The 9,994-nt window shown below is 52.8% G+C and overlaps 1 long non-coding RNA gene across 1 annotated transcript; it reads left to right on the top strand.

Annotated features, from left to right (window-relative positions):
- The first annotated feature begins 217 nt into the window (after positions 1–217).
- Positions 218–1,581, top strand: LOC308037418. The gene is made up of 3 exons (XR_013921796.1): positions 218–357; positions 754–915; positions 1,555–1,581. It is a non-coding gene; the product is annotated as an uncharacterized lncRNA (long non-coding RNA).
- Positions 1,582–9,994: the final 8,413 nt, after the last annotated feature.

Raw genomic sequence — 9,994 nt, 5'->3', positions numbered from 1 at the left:
GAGGTTCCTCCAGGACACAGACTCTGTGGAGCTCTCTGAGGCCCAGGTGAGGTGATGCTCATGTCCTGAGCATCCTCTACCTGTTCCTGGGGCAGAGGGAGGGCTGGTCCTGGCCCTGCTCCAGACCTCCCTGATGTGCCCATCGCTGCTGTTTCCCCCTTATTGCATCGTCCTGCCTGGCCATTGTCACTGGCCACAGCTGAGTGCCCGGGCTGAAGCCCACTCCCCATTTCCCTGTGGATGCAGAGGATGATTTCTGTGGTGTCCCGTGCTGCTGAGACCCACTTCAACCTGGTCTAGGACACAGTGACCGCTTTCACCAGAGACAGGTTTTATGAGACTTCCACGGGCTGGAAGGTAAAGGATCCAGGGTTTCGCTCTTTGGCTTTCCTTTTGTTGACCTTATTTTCCCTTCTACACCTTCTGTAGCCAAACTGTGGCAGCTGTGTTTATATCAGCCCTCTTGTAAGAGCTGCCCAAGACCTGTGTTTCAGAGGGGTGTCCCGGCATTGGGGCCCCTGAGCTGTGTTGGGAAGGGCAGCGGTAAATCCGCCAGCAGTGTGTGCGATGCTGGCTGCTCCCTGCTCCCCATCCCGTGCCAGAGCCCCAGAGCCCCGGCTGCAGGACGGGAACAGCTCCGGCCCCGGAGCTCACAGCTCGAGGAGCTGCCGGGAGGTGCCCAGGGAAGGAAGGAGCTGGTGAGGGTGCGGGCAGGACCGGGGCTGACGTCTGGGGACATCTCTGTTGTCACAGGCACAGCCGCCGCAGGGCACAGAGGGACCTCGGGCCACTCGTGCTGCTCTGATGTGCGTGTACGGCGGCATCGCTCTGCGTGCCCCCAGGGAGCAGCTGCTCGCCCACGTGGATAGAGAGATCATGGGCACCATGCTGCGGCTCTCCAGAGTCACACAGAGGGTAGGAGCACGAGCCGTGCAGGGACAGGGACGCCTGGGTGCCCTCATTCCAGCCCCTTGGGGCCGAGGTGTACCAAGATGGACAAACTCTTTCTAAAGATCCCCCAAGGAAGGGTTTGTCCTCAACACCCAGATGCAAACCCCTGTGTGTCCCCCTGCCCATACTCCTCTCCCACCTCTCAGCCCTGCAGTTCAAGGGGTGCTTTGCTCTCTTTGCCCTCAGGAGATGCAGCTCAAGCTCGTCCTGGTGCAGTGTCGCTGAGGTCAGCTCTGCCATCCAGGCTGAGGGTGATGCTGGCAGCTTTGAGCTGTCCTCGAAGCAGGAGGTGACACAGCCCCTGCTGCTGAGTGCCTGTAGCAGGGCAGTCGCACGGGGGAGCTTTGGGCTGCGCTTTCCCCAGAGGGGCGATGGTCTCTGGGCTTCATGCGAGCTCCTGGAGCTGTGTGCTGAGCTGGGGGGCCCTGGGGTGCAGGGTGGCTGTGGAGCAAGGTCCCTCCTGCGGTGCCTTTGGGGACCCGTAGGGTGACAGGGCAGTGTCTGCCCAGGCCTGGCAGCAGAGCCTGTCCCGGGGGAGGCAGGAGGGCCGTCCCGTGTCCATGTCTGCTGACAACTCTGCGCCCGTGTCTCTGTGACTTGCAGGACTGGACCAAGGAGGAGCCTGCGGACTCCCTGGTGTACCGAGCGTTTCAGGCCCTGGAGGAGGGCACGGCGCTGTGTGACTGCCCGGACTCATCCTGCCGCAGGGCACGGCTCTGTGTGACTGCCCGCACTCATCCTGCCGCAGGGCACGGCTCTGTGTGACTGCCCGCACTCATCCTGCCGCAGGGCACGGCTCTGTGTGACTGCCCGCACTCATCCTGCCGCAGGGCACGGCTCTGTGTGACTGCCTGCACTCATCCTGCCGCAGGGCACGGCTCTGTGTGCCTGCCTGCACTCATCCTGCCGCAGGGCACGGCTCTGTGTGACTGCCCGCACTCATCCTGCCGCAGGGCACGGCTCTGTGTGCCTGCCTGCACTCATCCTGCCGCAGGGCACGGCTCTGTGTGACTGCCTGCACTCATCCTGCCGCAGGGCACGGCTCTGTGTGACTGCCCGCACTCATCCTGCCGCAGGGCACGGCTCTGTGTGACTGCCTGCACTCATCCTGCCGCAGGGCACGGCTCTGTGTGACTGCCTGCACTCATCCTGCCGCAGGGCACGGCTCTGTGTGACTGCCTGCACTCGTCCTGCCGCAGGGCACGGCTCTGTGTGACTGCCTGCACTCGTCCTGCCGCAGGGCACGGCTTTGTGTGACTGCCTGCACTCGTCCTGCCGCAGGGCACGGCTCTGCGTGACTGCCCGCACTCATCCTGCCGCAGGGCACGGCTCTGCGTGACTGCCCGCACTCGTCCTGCCGCAGGGCACGGCTCTGCGTGACTGCCCGCACTCATCCTGCCGCAGGACACGGCTCTGCGTGACTGCCCGCACTCATCCTGCCGCAGGACACGGCTCTGCGTGACTGCCCGCACTCATCCTGCCGCAGGGCACGGCTCTGTGTGCCTGCCTGCACTCATCCTGCCGCAGGACACGGCTCTGCGTGACTGCCCGCACTCGTCCTGCCGCAGGGCACGGCTCTGCGTGCCTGCCCGCACTCATCCTGCCGCAGGACACGGCTCTGTGTGACTGCCCGCACTCATCCTGCCGCAGGGCACGGCTCTGTGTGACTGCCCGGACTCGTCCTGCCGCAGGACACGGCTCTGTGTGACTGCCTGCACTCGTCCTGCCGCAGGGCACGGCTCTGTGTGACTGCCCGGACTCGTCCTGCCGCAGGGCACGGCTCTGTGTGACTGCCCGCACTCGTCCTGCCGCAGGGCACGGCTCTGTGTGACTGCCCGCACTCGTCCTGCCGCAGGGCACGGCTCTATGTGACTGCCCGCACTCGTCCTGCCGCAGGGCACGGCTCTGTGTGACTGCCCGCACTCATCCTGCCGCAGGGCACGGCTCTGCGTCAGCTACCCGCACCAAATGCAAGGTGAGGAGAGCAGGCGGTCGTGTCTTCTTTATCAAACCCCAAACCCCTCAGCATTACTGCATTTACAGAAATTACAAACTAGACAGAGCAGCCATCTGACAGTTTTTAACAGTGTCAAGATATTCCAACTGGGCACCGAGCACCTCCGCTGGCTCCACGGGATCCCACACTTACGGGCACTACACAGAGCCCGACTGTCTCCTCCGGCCTGACACCCGTCTGTTCCAACCCATTTCTGCGGCGTCCTTGTCTACAAACACGGATCGAGACAGGGTCTCCTGTGGAACCAGCACAGCACCACTGACCTCTGCTCCAGCAATCGGGCCCTGGTGAGGAAGCTGAAGGGTAGATTCAGATTGTCTTGACATTTTGCTGGGCAATTATGGGGAAAAAATGGGAACCAATTGACTGGACCTTTCTGATAACACTATTTGCATTGTTTTGATAATTTCTGGCACTGTCATAATTGAACTGTTTGCATAATTGCCAGTTTGGAAGCACATTGAGAAGTTCAGGAGGATGCAGTAGCTGACGCTCAGTTGCACTTTCTCCTTATGAAGACTCCAGCTCTGTTTCCTTCCTGCTTTTTTAAACACGGCTGAACCCAGAGGCTGTCATCACAGTGACTCGCTGCCGGGGACGTCCGTGTTTCCTCGCTGAGTACCTGACAGCTTCCCTGTGAAATGGAAAGGGTGAAGAACCCATGGGAAGTGACCAGAGACTCGCAGTTGGCGCGGCCAGGGCTGCAGGGTGGCTCCTGGGGTGTCTGATCTCCCTTTGGCTCCCCGAGCACACACACGCACAGCCCACATGGGCCCGCGGCTTTTGTCTGAATGGCTTCGGGCAGGGCTGGTATTTGATGAGATGTATCTCCAAAGCAAAGCTTGTGAGTCATTGTCACTTGTTCACACAAGGTGAATATAACCTGCAAAAACACCCTTGGCATAAAAGCATCTGAACACTTGTAAATGTCAGGGCTGTGCTTTCTCTGTATAATTCCATAGTTTCAGTGTGTGCACTCTATCAGATGTCGTGGCCTAAAGATGTTGTTATAGCTTTGACACAAATGGCTTTGGTGTGTATTAAAATATAATTGTTTGTGCTTAGAAAAGGTAACGGAAGGTCTGGCTTTCCTAACCGAAGGTGATGAGAAGCACTGTGGAAACATTGGTTTTCTAAACCTGGATGTCCAGGAAAACAAAATGACCAGTTATGGCAAGATGTTGATACGGAGGCTGCACCCCAAGGGAACTGCCCCAGTCTCTGAACGCTCCCGAATTCCGCAGCCTGCGGCCGCACTGGTGTGAGCTGAGGTGTGTTTGGGAATCCCCCGGCAGCAGTGAGCAACAATACATTTGCTCTTTGTGTTGCACCTGTGGCCTCTGGTTGTTCTGCCGCCTGCCTGTGTCAGCTCACACAGCGTCAGCAACGGGACAGCACAGCAGCAGCTTTGAAAGTCCCATTTCAGGTTACAGTGTGGTATACATGTGCTGTCTGATCCGATTGTGTCAATATTTGATACGTTCTTGGTAAAATCTCTTTATATTCTAAATGGAGTTTTGAATGTGGGAGGGGGAGGTTCCCCCTCACCTCTGTGTGTTACAGTGGGGACATCAGCCTGTGCTGGGGAACGTTCAAAACCAGAGTGGAGCTGCGGCTGAGCCCTCGGTCGCTCCTCGTGGGGTGTTTTGTTCCCGTGGCAGCGGCGCTGAGATGCCGGGCGGTGTTGCCGGGTGGTATTACTGGGCAGTGTGGCCAGGCGGTATTACCGGGCAGTATTTACTGGGCAGTGTGGCCAGGCGGTATTACCGGGCAGTATTACTGGGCGGTATTACCAGGCGGTATTACCGGGCGGTATTACCGGGTGGTATTACTGGGCAGTGTGGCCAGGCGGTATTACCGGGCGGTATTACCGGGTGGTATTACTGGGCAGTGTGGCCAGGCAGTATTACCGGGCGGTATTACCGGGCGGTGGGGCCGAGCCCTCGGGAACGGTGCCCCCTCACCCGGGAAGCAGCCCCTGAGCCCCCAGTTGTCAGAACTGATGTAAATGGTATGGACACGACTCGCTTTCTGGGGGGGAATCGACACCCATTCTCTTACCTTCTGAGAACATGGTCATGCCCAGGTATGTGCTTCATTCCAAAGGTGTTTCTGTTCGGTTTTGTTGAGACAGCTTGTTTGGCGAGGTCAGCCGTATGGTTTGTGACCGTAGGAAAGGAAGGAAGGTGGAAGAAGGACATTGCGTTCGGTTTTGTTGTTCTGGCCATACTCTTGGGTTCGTCAGAGCGGAGAAGAAGGTCCAACGCCAGCCCCGGACCTGGGTGCGCGTGGGCAGTTGGCTGCAGGCCCTGGGGTTCAGGCAGCAGCAGCGCTGGACTCGCGCCCGCGGTCCCGCCCGTGGCGCTGGGCTGGGGTCTGTGCCGCGGGCGGTCCCAGGGCCGTGTCCGGGGCTGCAGCCATGCGGCTCAGAACCAGCGGCCGGGGCGGCGCCGCTGGGACGTGAGGAACCGCCAGGCTGCGGCGGACCCTGAGGAGCTGTGGCCCGGTGGAGCCGGGCTCTGGTCTGCAGGGGTTCTAATGCGTGGGTTAAATTCCAGAGGAAAACTCTGTCTAGTCGGTTAATTGAAACAGCTTTAGTGGCGTATGTTACGTGCTAATACACAAAGCAGTGTTGCAGTCTCTGAAACAGGTATAGAAGGACGTATATTTAAGACAATTCTAGACGTAAAGAAGCATTATGGTTCTTATTGGGATATTTTGGCATCTAAGCTCTTAAATGGGGAAAACCTGTGTGAAGCTCCTGCTAGAACAGCTGCAGAGTGGTGAAGAATGAATGTGGGACAGACCACGTTCAGATGCTTCACTCCTGTCACTTTCAGTCAATAGAGGAGCCAAATAACATGCTTGTGATTTATAAATATTACTTTAATGTTCATGGCTTTTGCATGTTACACATCCCAGGGTCTCAACTGCTGTAGTTCATATAATATACAGTGAACAGAGGCGCTGGGTGTCCCTAAAGCGCGCCTCAAATCTGTAGGATAGTCTTACCTGGAAACCTCATTTGATATTTACTCTTTGGTTTTCTGAGTGTATTCAACTAGGTAGTTTATTTTTAATGCATCGTATTAAATTTATTTTAAAACACTTTTTTTTCTAATCTGTGGAAGTATGCAATGTGACTCAGTATGTTTGAATTGTAACGATTTGTCAGGTGACACATAGTGGAAATAATCTTTATTATGATAGTGATATGTTTCTCAAGGATTTTGCTAAGAAAAGTGAGTTTCTCAGATAAAATGGGTAGAAGTCAGCCAATACCTTTTTCAAAGAATTGGAGTTTGTCTCTACCTCTATGACTAGTTGGAAGTATTCGAGTGTGCATTATGTATACATTAAAGACAAATAAAGGCACCACTGATGTTATACTTGTTGTGTATGGATATTTTTTCCTGTTGTTTCATAGTGGTCCAGACAAACTCAACAAAACACAATAGCAGAGTGTGAGTCAGTGCACCTGGAGCTGGATCGTGTAATCTTGATCTTTATCACAAGAGACGTGTGATTCAATCAGACTCAAAGAATATTGCTGAATTGATATATGTCCACCTGTAAAATAATCACTGCATGCTTCGGTACAGTCTGTATAGTTATGACAACATAATTTAGATAGCAGCAATTTTTAACCTGTTTTTCCCCTGGTAAATAATTTGTGAAGATAGAATGAATGAAAAAGATGAGCAAAAGTTTCACCAAGTAATTGTGTTCATTAAAAAAAATAGATTTTGTTACAATTTCCATTCAATTTCTGATCTGTTTACTTTTGTTTTACAGTTATCTCAAAATTCCTGGATACAGAACAACTACTTTCCATTTCGGCACAAGTTCCCAAGCAGGATACGGTATGTTTTGAAATACACCTTAGGTGAGCAGTTACCTGGCTATATATAAATGTGGTACCTATGCAAGATAATGGTAGGAAAAAGTCTGTGCCTTACAAAGACACGGACTAATGTTGTCATAGTCTGAGAGTATATCTTATTGTACAGCAGCAGGAGATTCTACAGAACGTTAGAAACGTTTGGGTTTGCTTCAATATCACGTTTATCTTAATTTATACAAACTGACTGCAAAACCTGTTGACTTTTTCATCACTCCCCACTCTCATTCTCTGTAAATGTTCATCCTGTTTGACAGTACCAGGATGAGAGAGGAATTTTCTTCACATCAGCCTAACAGGAAAAAGTGTGTTACTCTCTTATTTTTGGAGGTTAATACAATTTTTAATAGCCAAAAGAAAATTAGGCATCTTTCTTAATAGAAATTAAATAATTCTTTAGCTTTTATGTAATACAAATTGAGAGAAATCAGTCTTTATTGTCTGAAAGGTCATTTTAAAAAGGTTCTTAAGCAGCACCCATGGCCTTGCTCAGCTGTGCTTGTAATGCAGATAAGTCTGTATCGATCACTGGGTCAGTCGTGTGAACACACGAGGTCGGCGATGAGACGTGGCTCTTGGTTCCCACGACACAGACGCTGCTCGAGCCCAGTGCAGGTTTTCCGTGCGGATGTTCAGTGTTCCCTCTGAGCAGCGCCGGCAGAACACGATGCGCGTCCTTGCGGAGCATCAGCCGGAGCGGTGTCTGGCAGCCCCTTCCGCGGGCGTTCTCACCTGGGCCCGAGCATTTCTGCTGCCCTGTGAACGCAAGGAGCAGCAATGTAGTGAAGAACTGATTCCTGTGAAGTTTTCTCAGGGTCCTGTCTTACGGATTAAAAGAGTGCTCTGCTCTTATCTGTCACCTTCAGTCACACGTCTCACAAGGTGGACCAGAGTGACCCTCTGCTCTGCCCTGGGGAGACCACACCTGGAATCTTGTGTCCAGCTGTGGCCCCTCAGTTCAGCAGGACAGGGAACTGCTGGAGAGAGTCCAGCGCAGCCACCAAGATGCTGCAGGGAGTGGAGCATCTCCCGTGTGAGGAAAGGCTGAGGGAGCTGGGGCTCTGGAGCTGGACAAGAGGACACTGAGGGGGGACTCATTCATGGGATCAATATGGAAAGGGGCAGTGTCAGGAGGATGGAGCCAGGCTCTGCTGGTGACAACCAGGGACAGGACAAGGGGCAGTGGGTGCAAACTGGAACACAGGAGGTTACACTTTAGATTTGAGAAGCAACTTGTTGGGGTGAGGGTGGCAGAGCCTGGCCCAGGCTGCCCAGGGGGATGTGGAGTCTCCTTCTGTGCAGACATTCCAACCCGCCTGGACACCTTCCTGTGTAACCTCATCTGGGTGTTCCTGCTCCATGGGGGGATTGCACTGGATGAGCTTTCCAGGGCCCTTCAGCCCCTGACACTCTGGGATTCTGTGATTCTGTGAAATGCAGATAAAAGCGTTTATTCATAAAAGCATAAACAGACAAGCTATAAATGTTTATAACAACATAGTTCCGTTGAAGGACAAGCAATAGTTGGTGTGTTATGTTAAGGCTTCAGCAGGAAGGCATTTTCTCCCTCAGCCGCAGGTTCAGCCTGTGGGCGCCTCGTGCCTGTGTTGTGCCCCCGCAGCCTCAGGAGCTGGTGAGCAGGGGAGGCTCCATCACACAGCGCTGGGAGAGCTACCGACTGTTCTTTGGGTTCACGTTCCTTACAACCCCCTCTTTCCTCCTCAGGATCCATGGAGAATTTCCCCTTTGAAGTCTGGGAGCTGGACACAGGTACAATCTTTGCCTTAAAAATCACTCCAATGTGTTTAACCAGGAGATAGTTGTGATTAACTGAGCTGAGGTTTCTCTTCCTTCAGTGTACCCGTGTGTGTTCTTAACTAGTTTGTAAACAAAAATTGCTGGACGGTGTACAAGCTCTCTTCCTCCCCTAGTGACTACTAACATGTGTCAGAGAGATATTTTTTCATCAGACCTTGTCTTGTATATTGATCTGTACGTTAACACATGCACTACAAATATCAAGCCAAGATGAATACGTGTAGCTCACTACTGGATCTGGGTTGAGACCAGACACAGCAGTAACCGCTGTGAGCCTGAGGCAGCGGAACCTCAGCTTTTTTCTACTAAGCATTGTAACCGTTCCATTATAAGCTGCATTTGTCTGCTGTACCTGAGTAGGACTTTTCTGCCAATGCGTTGGAGGCTTCTGCTCGCCTGTGTTTGCGCTGGTGTGCCAGCACCATAGGGACTTACAGCTGTCACCGCTCCGTTTCTCCTCGCAGGCTGACGTACCTGCTTAGTAAATGATTTGTGTAATGCCAGTTAAAGCAACCAGGTACAGGCTCCAGCAGGATTGTGGTAAATGCAGAAAAATCTCTTTAATGACACGTCAGAAAGCTGAGTGTTTGTTGCTCCCAGCTTTCACTGCAGAGATCTGTAACACGAAGGAAGGATCAGGTGTGTGACTAAAGCTGGCTGGATGTCTTCGTGTATACAGAGGACTGTGCACACCAAACTGGTAACTGCGCTGTTTTCACTCGCAACTGGCCGCAATACAGCAGAGCATGTTATTCATGCAACAGACTGTTAATTCAAGTGGTAACTCCGTTGCTTTTATTGAATGCTGGATTGACCTATTCAGTATGTTCCACTGTCCAGACGAGTTTTCATTGCAGAACGTCCCCAGCTGTCACGTCCCGCCAGAGCTGTGTGTGGGGAGGTGACCCAGATTCACGGCCCTCTTAGAAAAGAGTATATGGGGTACTCAAGGACCGTAAACAAACAAACCCCAACACCTTTTATTTTGCAGCTTGGCCCAGGGTTGCAGGAAGATTCACACTGCTTAAGCCAAATTGGTGAACAGTTTAACAGCCAAAGGATTTACAGAAAGGAGTTTTGTGGCTGTAAGCCTTAGGTTATACTGCTCATAGAGGGAGAGCCAAAGAAACAGAGATATAGGAAAGGAAAAGAGAAGGAAAGAAAGAGAAGGAAATTGCATTGACATATTGATAAAACACACTTGATTCCATAGCTGTATTTTTAGTTCATTCTCTTGTGAAGCTTTCTTATGAGCTGTTGGCATTTGAGCTGTGTGTCCTGTGTCTGATAGCAGATTTTGACCTGAG

Source organism: Nesoenas mayeri, assembly GCF_963082525.1.
Source record: "Nesoenas mayeri genome assembly, chromosome: 2".
In the NCBI taxonomy this organism is placed as follows: Eukaryota; Metazoa; Chordata; class Aves; order Columbiformes; family Columbidae; genus Nesoenas; species Nesoenas mayeri.
Note: the sequence above shows the minus strand (reverse complement) of the source record. Positions and strands in the feature narration are given on the sequence as shown.